Consider the following 12,081-nt stretch of genomic DNA (forward strand, 5'->3'; position numbering starts at 1 on the left):
TCTATTAGGGGTCTGTTTCCTCGCCTTTGCTCTGAAAAGGGTTCTTCGGAGGACGTCTAATCAGCCGTGTAGATGGTTCCAGCGTGGGAATGAAAGCAGTGTAGCCACATGATTCCTTGGAGAGTGGTAACCGGGTGGTCCTGCTTGAATTCACCCTCTTAGACACAGCTACTCATCCGTAGCATAGATTGTAAAAAGGTTCCTTTGTCTTCTTCAAACTCGTGCTGAATTTTGGGTTACAACTAATTCGAACCTTGGCTGCAGCTCGTGGTCACTTAGTCTGATGTTACTTCTTAACTCACATGTTTTATACCCTTGGGTCAGAAATGGGCGTTTCTGCCTTTAGGGCAAGTTCTCTGGGCGTACCAAGTTACGAGGCAAGGTCTGGATTTTACTCAGATCCAATTTAGACAACTAACTTCACATTTCATCTTTACAAAAACATGATCTTTGATCTGGACATTTTCCACACGACGTACAATATGCAAACATCAGGCATATCTTGTGAAAACTCTTCAAGTTACAATGTTTTCGTTATAACGTCGTCATTTAACTTTTAATAACATAACAAAAACGACATTCATTTTCATATTCCATCTATCGTCACTACTACCATTTTGTCTGGCGAAACATATGATCCCAAAGTCCATTTATTGCATGTTACTGTTCAGAGGTAGGTTCTCCATAGGTCCATCATACATTCCCTCCCTCCATACTGACAGGACAAAAGGGATGTTGTCTGCTGCACTAAGATTTACAATGAGCGGGAGTTGTCATAAAACTACCCATTCCATACCTCTCGATCTCTCCCCCGCTGGTGGGTGTGAGAGATATCTCTGTAGGATTATGGTCCATGGTAACCTGAGCCGAAAAGGCCCGTCATGACAGGCCTCTCGGAGCTCTTCTTCCTGCCAGGTGGCAGCCTTAGTCGCCAGGATCTCCGTCAGATAGGTCCTGCAGTATTGCTGCAGCCAATCACAGACCAGTTTCCTGGTCTTGTCTTTGAGCAACAGGATGTCTTTGGTGATGGCGTTGGCGCTTATTTGATGCTCGGACAGTATATCCTGAGTACATTCCTGGAAACCAAAGACATGTTTAAAATCATGTTGAGATTGTTGGTTCCGTATTTCTGTGCTCCGTTTTATTTACTTAACAAATAAGGAAAACTCAAAATGTGCACTTATAAATCATAACAATTTTTTATCAAAACAGCTGTAGACAGAAGTCAAAGATCAAACATCACACATATAACTGATGTCTCTCATGAGTTCTGCCCTATAGGAAAAGTCCAAGTTGCTTTTATCCTGCTTGTAGTCAACCCCCTGTGATGTCACTGCATACGTCATTACCTGCTACTCCTCAGACCAAGCCCATGCAGCTATACACAGCTATACAACCTTGCAAAATATACAATAGTTCCAGTGCTTTCTAAGGCCTCAGCAGTAAATGTCTACTCCCCCAAGTTGATTTATAGAGGTATGTCTGACTAGCCTCTTATCTCTTCTACTCCCCCGCAGGGCTCTATGTTTATCTTTGAAATGCTTTCTCACAGACCATTTTCTTCATGAGGCAGAGACTTAGAAAAGACTGTGGAACAATTCTAAAACTTTACAATGAATATATATTGTTAATCTGTAGTCTAGGACCCTATAAATGTAGTGGAGGAGGGGTCCCATAGCCCCTCCCCTTCTATTAATACAACATATTATAATACATCAAACATTTGGTGCCGCCCCTATCATGACCTCAATTTGACCCATCAAGATCATGTGTCAATGAGAAGCTGTCTATGTGAATATAGCAGCCTTAAACCAATTACTTTCATTCTGATTCTAATTCTAAGTTCGTATTAGCACTGCATGTACAGTCAGACAACAATCTCCCATTTTTGGGTCCTAGTACCTTCTGCTGGTTTAGTATGAGGTAGGTGAAGCCTCGTCCACAGAGGGCCTGTACATGGTCATGGTCAACAGAGGCCACGATGGCGATGAACAGATAGGCCACGGGTTCCCTCAGTGCACTCTCGTCTCATGTGCAGTGGCCCTGCAGCAGCAGCCGGTCCATGGGAGACACCAAGGCCAGCAGAGGGTGCAAGCAGCTTGTATCGCCACACTGGATCAACTTCTTCAGCAGCTTGAGAGAGAACAGAATAGAAAGGTCCTGAGCACAGAGTTGATAACAGTTATTAGCTTATTAGTTTATCATGGTACATTTGGGAGAAGTAGTCAAAGATTTCAACATTTTCCAGCTGAAACAACACTTGTCAGGTGTGAATTGATAAACGTTTAAATCATTTGAATACATGTTGCATAGGGCCAGGTCAACTGTGTGTAGCTGATGCATAATAGCTGACTATCTGTATGAAAGGTATTTTTGTTGTCATAATGCTTTCGTATCTTCTCCTAACAAGTGTTCCAACGGCATCTTATAGAAGCCACGGTAGGTCATTCAAACAACATCAAAATGTGCCCTTGCTGCAGCCAATCACAAACCAGTTTCCTGCTCTTGTCTTTGAGCGACAGGATGTCTTTGGTGACGGCATTGTCATCATAGAGGAAGCCGTGGTGCAGTTATAGCAGGGCGAGGCGGGCCAGGATGGGTGCTCATGGGGTGGTTGGCCCGATGGCCAGTAGCAGACGATAGGCCTCCTCCACCTGGCCAAGCTGGTACAGTGCATCGGTCACCAGGATCTGAGGAGCGTCGGCACACATAGAGAGACGCAGTCATGATTCAATCAGGATATAGTGAAATGACATTCATGAATTGAAAAACTTTACTGAAAGTCACGAGTAAAATAAAATCCAAGTCTAATTGAAAATACTCATCAAATTGTTACAAAACTGAGTTTAAAAACGATTATAAAAGAGAATTCTGGTACTGTTCAAAGAATAGTCACCTCGTAGGTTCGGCTGTAGCTAATTCACGGTGCAGCCTATTTTATGAGATAATTTACAATAAAGTGCTCTATGTGTGTAACATACAGAAACAAATGTGCTAACAACAAACTCTTCTGGTGCTCTTGGTGTTCCAGGGGGCTGAGGCTGGAGCTGTGATCTCCAGTCCACTCATCCAGCATGACCCTGACCTGCTCCAACATCAGCCCACAGCAGTTCCAGGGATCCAGGCATCGTACGGTCAGTGCCGTGTCTTGGGGCTGCAGCCAACTCGCTGTCACATAGTCCAGGGCTGTGAGGTAGTGCACGCCCCCAATGAGGCGCAGGCCCCTGCCGCACAGCGCCCACACACAGCTGGACAGGTGGAGAGCGTTGTGCTTGATCACCGCCTGGAAGTACACTAAGGCCCCCTTGTGGTTGTCGTAGAGAAGACGGGCATAGCCACGCAGCACCTGTACTATGTTCTGGTAGTTCTGCTGGTCTACTGGTCAAGAGAGTGGCTCGTCTTTCTGCTGGCATCCCCTGAGCCACCTTGCCTGTACCTGACTTTGGCCGTGATTGTGAATGATCCTGCAGGGCTACAGAATACACATCTGCGCTCTCTTCGAACCTGTCGTACGAAAATCAGTCTGCTGCTTGCAGCTCTTGCACTTCCGTGTCCCCTGGGGAAACAGCCATTAGAAACTCAAGGAATTCAGATGCAGTTGCTGGCACGATGTCACCGGCCTCACTTGCTCTTTCCCCAGACCTAATTTCAGCAGTGTGTAAGGATTGTTTTTGCAACATCTGCTCATAGAATGTCTTTGCTATCTTGGGCAAGTGCTGAGCTTGTCTGCTATTGGCCAGTTTTACAGTCTCTGATTTATTGTCTTGGAAAGCACTGCGATAAAGCCTAAGGCCTTTGGGACTGTGGAGGTCTGAGAGCAAGCAGGTAAGGGCCCTAGTCACCTCCAAAACCACACGAGTGGAACCCTGTGGGTGGGGATTTTGCTTTTCTTCGAGGGTAGCCGAGCAAACATACAAAACTTTTGACTCAATTTTGAAAAAAGAGGCAAACATTGTTGGGGCTCAGCGTTGATAGGAAAACAGCTACCAGGCCTTTGTTGAGGCCCTCCATTGAGGCCTGGTTCTCCCTATGACCATCGAGCCAGGTCTCCAGAATGGAGATCACCCTAGCTAACCTGGACCCCCCCTGGTCTCGCATGTGACCTATGGTGGATCCAGAATGGCTCCTGAAGGCATAAGTATAAAAAGCAGTTGCCCTCCCCAATTCTCCAGTCTCTAAGAGCTTGTCACCTTCTCGGCACAGGTCTTTCACTCCAGTGTCAGCAGCTCCCACACTGTATGTTTAAGTTGGAATGGATGATAACGCACACTGTATTGACGTCAGATTACTGAGATATACACTATATATTCACAAGTATGTGGACATCCCTTGAAATTAGTGGATTCGACTTTTTCAGCTACACCCATTGCTGACAGGTATATAACATTGAGAACACAGCCATGCAATCTCCATAGACATACATTGACAGTAGAATGGCCCATACTGAAGAGCTCAGTAACTTCCAACGTGGCACCGTCATAGGATGCCACTTTTCCAACAAGTCAGTTAGTTAAATTTCTGCCCTGCTAGAGCTGCCCTGGTCAACTTTAAGTGCTGTTATTGTGAAGTTGAAACTTCTAGGAGCAACAACGGCTCAGCCACGAAGAGGTAGGCCACACAAGCTCACAGAACTGGACAACTGAGTGCTGAAGAGCGTAGCGTGTAAAAATTGTCTGCTACACTCACTACCAAGATCCAAACTGCCTCTGGAAGCAACGTCAGCACAAGGTCTGTTCGGCGGGAGCTTTATGAAATGGGTTTCCACTGCCGAGCAGCAGCACACAAGCCTAAGATCACCATGTGCAATGAGTTACAAACTGCCTCTGGAAGCAACATCAGTACAAGAACTGTTCGGCGGGAGCTTAATGAAATGGGTTTCCACTGCCAAGCAGCTGCACACAGGTTAAACAAATTTGATATTTGAGATTCTTAAAGTAGCCACCCTTTCAAATCAAATCAAATTTCATTGGTCACATACACATGGTTAGCAGATAATAAAGTGAGTGTAGCGAAATGCTTGTGCTTCTAGTTCGATTGTTCCGACCTTAGTTCCTTTTTTATGTCTCTATTTTTGGTTTGGTCAGGGCGTGAGTTGGGGTGGGCATTCTATGTTTTTGTTCTATGTTTTGTATTTCTGTGTTTGGCCTGGTATGGTTCCCAATCAGAGGCAGCTGTCTATCGTTGTCTCTGATTGAGAACCATACTCAGGTAGCCTGTTCCCATCTGTGTTTGTGGGTAGTTGTTTTCTGTTTAGTATGTTTTGCAACTGACGGAGCTGTTTCGGTTGTTCTTTTGTTGCTTGTTTGAGGTGGGAGGTTATAGTTCCATGGTAGTAGCTAGGTAGCACACTTAGCAGCTACTAGTATCTAGCTAGTTAGCTAAAGTGAAGTACAGATAGCAAAAAAAACTTTAGTACTTTAAAGTCTTTTTACTTAAGTACTTTACACAACTGCTATTTATATTTTTTAACTTATTAAACCTCATCCACTTTCATGGGATTTCGTCAACGTTCTAAAGCTTCCATTGTAACATCATGACTTCCAACATTTCATTCACTATGAATGAAGAAAGACATGTGGAAGAAAATTGTTACCAATAGACATTTACCCAACTTTTGACACAAATCACCTACTTTGACAACTTTCCCAAAAAGTCAAATAAAAAGTTAGAGTATGAAATCTTCCTTTATTGCTCTGCTATTCAAATCTGAAATCAGTCAAATAAATATGACACCAATCTAACGATACAGTTGTTTAGTAATACATTTTTTTAAATTCCAACTTTTTACACACTGACATTTTAAGAACTTTTGCAACCCGTTAGACAGGATATGGCATCATAGACAAAAAGTGCTCTCAGGTCGAGTCTACACTTCTATCAGAACACGAAGGTCGCATTGACAAGATGGGTCTAGAAGCACAAAAGTCACTTTGTATTCTAATTGTGTTTCAGATTTGTCTGACCACTTCAGGAGGTGGTCAGGGATGCATTGAGTGCGTATTTCTCATCAGTCTGGACGCAATCATGCTACTAAAAGCGCACACAGTAGGGGTGACATCAGCATTCCTCTGACAAGTCTCCAGAAAACATGCATTTTGGGAGAGAGGCACCGTTTCATTATAACGTTGGAGGAAATACGTTCCTAGCGTGTGAGGAACGTGTTTGTGGGACTCATAAATGCTAGCCAATATTTAGAAACACATTGCTTTGGCTAGAATTATGCTAAACTGTTTGCAATCCCTTTAGCGTTGCTTGCTAGCTTGCTGGCTAGCTACATAGCTTAGCTGGCTGTCACGATCGTCGTAAGAACATTCACACCAAAGCGCAGCGTGATATGGGTTCCACATATTTATAAAGACTTTCTTGGGGCTGTTCTTTGGGCTTTCGTTGTGGCCGCGAACCCCGGCATCGTCGCTGTCTTCCCTCCTCTTCATGCGTCTGCTTCCAAGGAAGGCTTTCATGTCCTCCCATTATTTTCTCCCAAGTCCAGGATATCTACTCCTTGATCTCCTCCCAAGCCCAGGAATACCTTCTCCACCTGGGCACGCTGCTTGGTCCTGGTGTGGTGGTATCTTCTGTCATGATTGTCGTAAGAACATTCGCACCAAAGCGCAGTGTGATATGGGTTCCACATATTTATTGACGTGAAACGCACAAAACAATAAAAAGCAAACGATATGTGCCGCTATGGAGTGCTCACAGGCTACACATAAACAAGATCCCACAAAAAAACAGTGGGGAAATGGCTGCCTAAATATGATCCCCAATCAGAGACAACGCTAAACAGCTGCCTCTGATTGGGAACCATACCAGGCCAACATAGAAATAAAACAACCTAGATTACCCACCCTAGTCACACCCCGACCTAACCAAAATAAAGAATAGAAAGGCTCTCTATGGTCAGGGCGTGACACTGGCTAGTTAGCTACAGTTAACTACTGCCATCAGTTGTTGTTGTGTTATCATAATTAGCAAATTCCACCATTTGTAGAATGCATACTGGCATTTCAATACAGTGCGAGAAAAGAGAATCCAGAATTCCATGATCAGAACTCTATGATCAGAATACTAAAGTTGCATGAACCATCAAGTCTAGACACAGCCTCAGTGTTGTCATTGAGCAGCCCAAACAGAGCCGTTGCTATAGATACTCACAAAAACTTAGAGGATATGACATCTTGGTCTACGTGTCTGCTATTCAAATCTGGAATCAGAACTTAATTATCTTATACCGATCAAAAGTTACAGCTGCTTGTCAAAGATTAGAGTGACAAAAGCAGCTACAGTGCCTTGCGAAAGTATTCGGCCCCCTTGAACTTTGCGACCTTTTGCCACATTTCAGGCTTCAAACATAAAGATATAAAACTGTATTTTTTTGTGAAGAATCAACAACAAGTGGGACACAATCATGAAGTGGAACAACATTTATTGGATATTTCAAACTTTTTTAACAAATCAAAAACTGAAAAATTGGGCGTGCAAAATTATTCAGCCCCTTTACCTTCAGTGCAGCAAACTCTCTCCAGAAGTTCAGTGAGGATCTCTGAATGATCCAATGTTGACCTAAATGACTAATGATGATAAATACAATCCACCTGTGTGTAATCAAGTCTCCGTATAAATGCACCTGCACTGTGATAGTATCAGAGGTCCGTTGAAAGCGCAGAGAGCATCATGAAGAACAAGGAACACACCAGGCAGGTCCGAGATACTGTTGTGAAGAAGTTTAAAGCCGGATTTGGATACAAAAAGATTTCCCAAGCTCTAAACATCCCAAGGAGCACTGTGCAAGCGATAATATTGAAATGGAAGGAGTATCAGACCACTGCAAGTCTACCAAGACCTGGCCGTCCCTCTAAACTTTCAGCTCATACAAGGAGAAGACTGATCAGAGATGCAGCCAAGAGGCCCATGATCACTCTGGATGAACTGCAGAGATCTACAGCTGCGGTGGGAGACTCTGTCCATAGGACAACAATCAGTCGTACATTGCACACATCTGGCCTTTATGGAAGAGTGGCAAGAAGAAAGCCATTTCTTAAAGATATCCATAAAAAGTGTTGTTTAAAGTTTGCCACAAGCCACCTGAATCCAATCGAGAATCTGTGGAAAGAACTGAAAATTGCTGTTCACAAATGCTCTCCATCCAACCTCACTGAGCTCGAGCTGTTTTGCAAGGAGGAATGGGAAAGAATTTCAGTCTATCGATGTGCAAAACTGATAGAGACATACCCCAAGCGACTTACAGCTGTAATCGCAGCAAAAGGTGTCGCTACAAAGGATTAACTTAAGGGGGCTGAATAATTTTGCACGCCCAATTTTTCAGTTTTTGATTTGTTAAAAAAGTTTGAAATATCCAATAAATGTCGTTCCACTTCATGATTGTGTCCCACTTGTTGTTGATTCTTCACAAAAAAATACAGTTTTATATCTTTATGTTTGAAGCCTGAAATGTGGCAAAAGGTCGCAAAGTTCAAGGGGGCCGAAAACTTTCGCAAGGCACTGTAACTAATGTCAGCTATCTTTTGTTCATGTCTCATCATTGAGCAGCCCAAACAGAGACATTTCTATGGATACCAATGCATTTCAATGGCCAAAAAAGGGCCAGACTAGAATGGTAAAAGAAAATCTAAAATTCTAGACCTATCTCCCCTTTCACCATTTAAGCTACAGTATCAACTCCAAACCAACGTTGAGATATTCAGAATGACACTACTTCGATTATTTGTCAAAAGATTTTTGATACTATGTACACTTTGTAACTATAACCATTTACAATTTGCATAAAATCTAATGGATTTGAATGAGAACCACAGGAATACAGACGTGGCTATTCAAGATAGTCCTGCAACTTGGCCAGACAGATTACCAGGACATAGCCTAGTGGTTAGAAAATTGGTTGCTGGATCGAATCCCTGAGTTGACAAGGTAAAAATCTGTCGTTCTGCCCCTGAGCAAGGCACTTAACCCACTGTTCCCTGGGCGCCAAAGAAGTGGATGTTGATTAAGGCAACCCCCTCGCACCTCTCTGATTCAGAGGGGTTGGGTTAAATGAGGAAGACACAGTTGAAGGCATTCAGTTGTAAACTCAGCAAAAAAATAAACAGCCTCTCACTGTCAATTTTCAGCAAAGTTAACATTTGTAAATATTTGTATGAACATAACAAGATTCAACAACTGAGGCATGAACTGTACAAGTTCCACAGACATGTGACTAACAGAAATTGAATAATGTGTCCCTGAACAAAGGGGGGTGGTCAAAATGAAAAGTAACAGTCGTATCTGGTGTAGTCACCAGCTGCATTAAGTAGTGCAGTGCCTCTCCTCCTCATGGACTGCACCAGATTTGCCAGTTCTTGCTGTGAGATGTTACCCCACTCTTCCACCAAGGCACGTGCAGGACATTTCTGGGGGAATGGCCCTAGCCCTCACCCTCCGATCCAACAGGTCCCAGACGTGCTCAATGGGATTAAGATCCGAGCTCTTCGCTGGCCATGGCAGACCACTGACATTCCTGTCTTGCAGGAAATCCCACACAGAAGAAGCAGCATGGCTGGTGGCATTGTCATGCTGGAGGGTCTGTCGTGGAAAATCGGTTCAAATATGACACTTGCAAGAACTTGTGAAATCAAATAGGCTTTTAATACAAAGTATAGCAAGCCGGAGTGGTCCGCGGAACACACATCGCTTCCCAGAGCCCCGGCTCCTGTATTTATACACATATAGCATATGGGTCCAACCCATATGCAGATAAACATACTTCCCCTAATTCTTCTGCCTACCATTATCTTTTTAGTTCAGGCTTCCTGCTTGTTCACGCCCAATAACACCCATATCTGCTTTTCGTCAGATTTTAATGGTGGCAAGACCCTTGCTTTGTCCTAAAAATAATATCCATTCCTCTATTCTATAGGCTTGCTTTGTCCCTGCACTTAGCTTAATGCGTTATTTTGTATGTGTGTTATCTAGGATCAGCAGACTATGTGTCTCCTCTGTTTTTAGCGTGTCCAGCTGTACTAAAAATACTATACATTCCTCTATTTTATAGGCCTATGCTTTGGCCCTGCACTTAGCTTAATGCGTTCTTTTGTATGTGTGTTATCTAGGATCAGCAGACTATGTGTCTCCTCTGTCTTTAGTGTGTCCAGTTGTCCTAGGCACCTATGTGTCGCCTTCTCTTCGTATGGTCTGTTTTTAATGTTCAGCTGTCCTATACTCTCATGGCCTTACTCTGGCCTCCTGTCCTATACAATAGGCAATGCATTTTACCAGAATGGCAAATGCACTCTAAGTGTATCTTTCTCTTGTGTTACAGTATTATGTTCCTCCCTATGTGTACATCTTTCTCCCACAGGTCATGTCAGGATGAGCCTGCAGTAAGGGTACCATATGAGGGAGGAGGATGAGGGAGGTGAGGGAGGTCTTCCCTGTAATGCACAGCGTTGAGATTGCCTGCAATGACAACAAGCTCAGTCCAATGATGCTGTGACCATGATGGACCCTCCACCTCCAAATCGATCCCTCCAGAGTACAGACCTTGGTGTAACGCTCAATCCTTCGACGATAAACGCAAATCCGACCATCACCCCTGGTGAGACAAAACTGTGACTCGTCAGTGAAGAGCACTTTCTACCAGGTCTGTCTGGTCCAGCGACGGTGGGTTTGTGCCCATAGGCAACGTTGTTGCCGGTGATGTCTGGTGAGGACCTGCCTTACAACAGGCCTACAAGCCCTCAGTCAAGGCTATCTCAGCCTTTTGCGGACAGTCTGAGCACTGATGGAGGGATTTTTCATTCCTGGTGTAACTCGGGCAGTTGTTGTTGCCATCCTGTACCTGTCCCGCAGGTGTGATGTTCAGATATAACTTGTCCTTGTGGTAAAAATGATGTAGGTAAAACAAAGCGTGAATTAAAAGTATGTATCTCAGAGCAACGTAGCACCATTAGGTGTAAAAACTTTACTTATCCAGTTGCGGCCTACTTCTTGGATTCAGGCCACTCGATTTCGTCTCTGCGTTATATTGGCATTGAACATGTCACCCTCCCTAGGAGAGGGGGTGACCTTGATAATTTATTGTTAAAACGAGAGGCTGCCTGGATCTTTAATTTAAAGACCCTTGCGCCCTTCGGTCTCAACGTAGACTTTGATCTGAAGCAATTCTTGTGATTATTGTGACTTTGCCATTGTAATTGTTTGTATACTTGTGTAGTCGAATGAATCTATGATCGTATGCTATCCATTTGTTGTTTGTATGCTGTTCTTTGTATGACATTTTAATTTTTGATTATTATTATTTGCTTATTTGCTTATTAACCAATGATATTAGGCCACTCTTGGCCATGATTACAGACACCTGTGTCTTTTGACACTATATAAACGAGTCATCCCGCAGTGTTTGTGATTATACCCTGATGAAGACAGCATGGCTGTCGAAACGTTGGTAATTACATTTTTGCATCTGAGCTCCTAGAGTGTGTGGCTCTCTTTTATTTTCAAGTTCTCTACTCCGCTAGCCAGCACCTCGTCTTAATAGGTGTGCGTTTCATTTTCTTCTAGATTGTTCGGATGTACCAATCCTGTGCAGGTGTTGTTACACGTGGTCTGCCACTGCGAGGATAATCAGCTGTCCTTCCTGTCTCCTTGTAGCACTGTCTTAGGTGCCTCACAGTATGGACATTGCAATTTATTGCCCTGGCCACATCTGCAGTACTCATCCCTCCTTGCAGCATGCCTAAGGCACGTTCACACAGATGAGCAGGGACCCTAGGCATCTTTCTTTTGGTGTTTTTCAGAGTCATCATGCCAGGTAGTCCTGAGGCATGGTCCTAGGGCTCAGGTCCTCCGAGAGAGAGAGAGAAAGAAAGAGAGAAAGGGAGAATTAGAGAGAGCATACTTAAATTCACACAGGACACCGGATAAGACAGGAGAAGTACTCCAGATATAACAAACTGACCCTAGCCCCCCGACCCACTGAAGAGATGAGTCTTCAGTAAAGACTTAAAGGTTGAGACCGAGTCTGCATCTCTTACATGGGTAGGCAGACCATTCCATAAAAATGAAGCTCTATAGGAGAAAGCCCTG

Source organism: Oncorhynchus masou, chromosome 18 (genome assembly GCF_036934945.1).
Source record: "Oncorhynchus masou masou isolate Uvic2021 chromosome 18, UVic_Omas_1.1, whole genome shotgun sequence".
NCBI classification, from domain to species: Eukaryota; Metazoa; Chordata; class Actinopteri; order Salmoniformes; family Salmonidae; genus Oncorhynchus; species Oncorhynchus masou.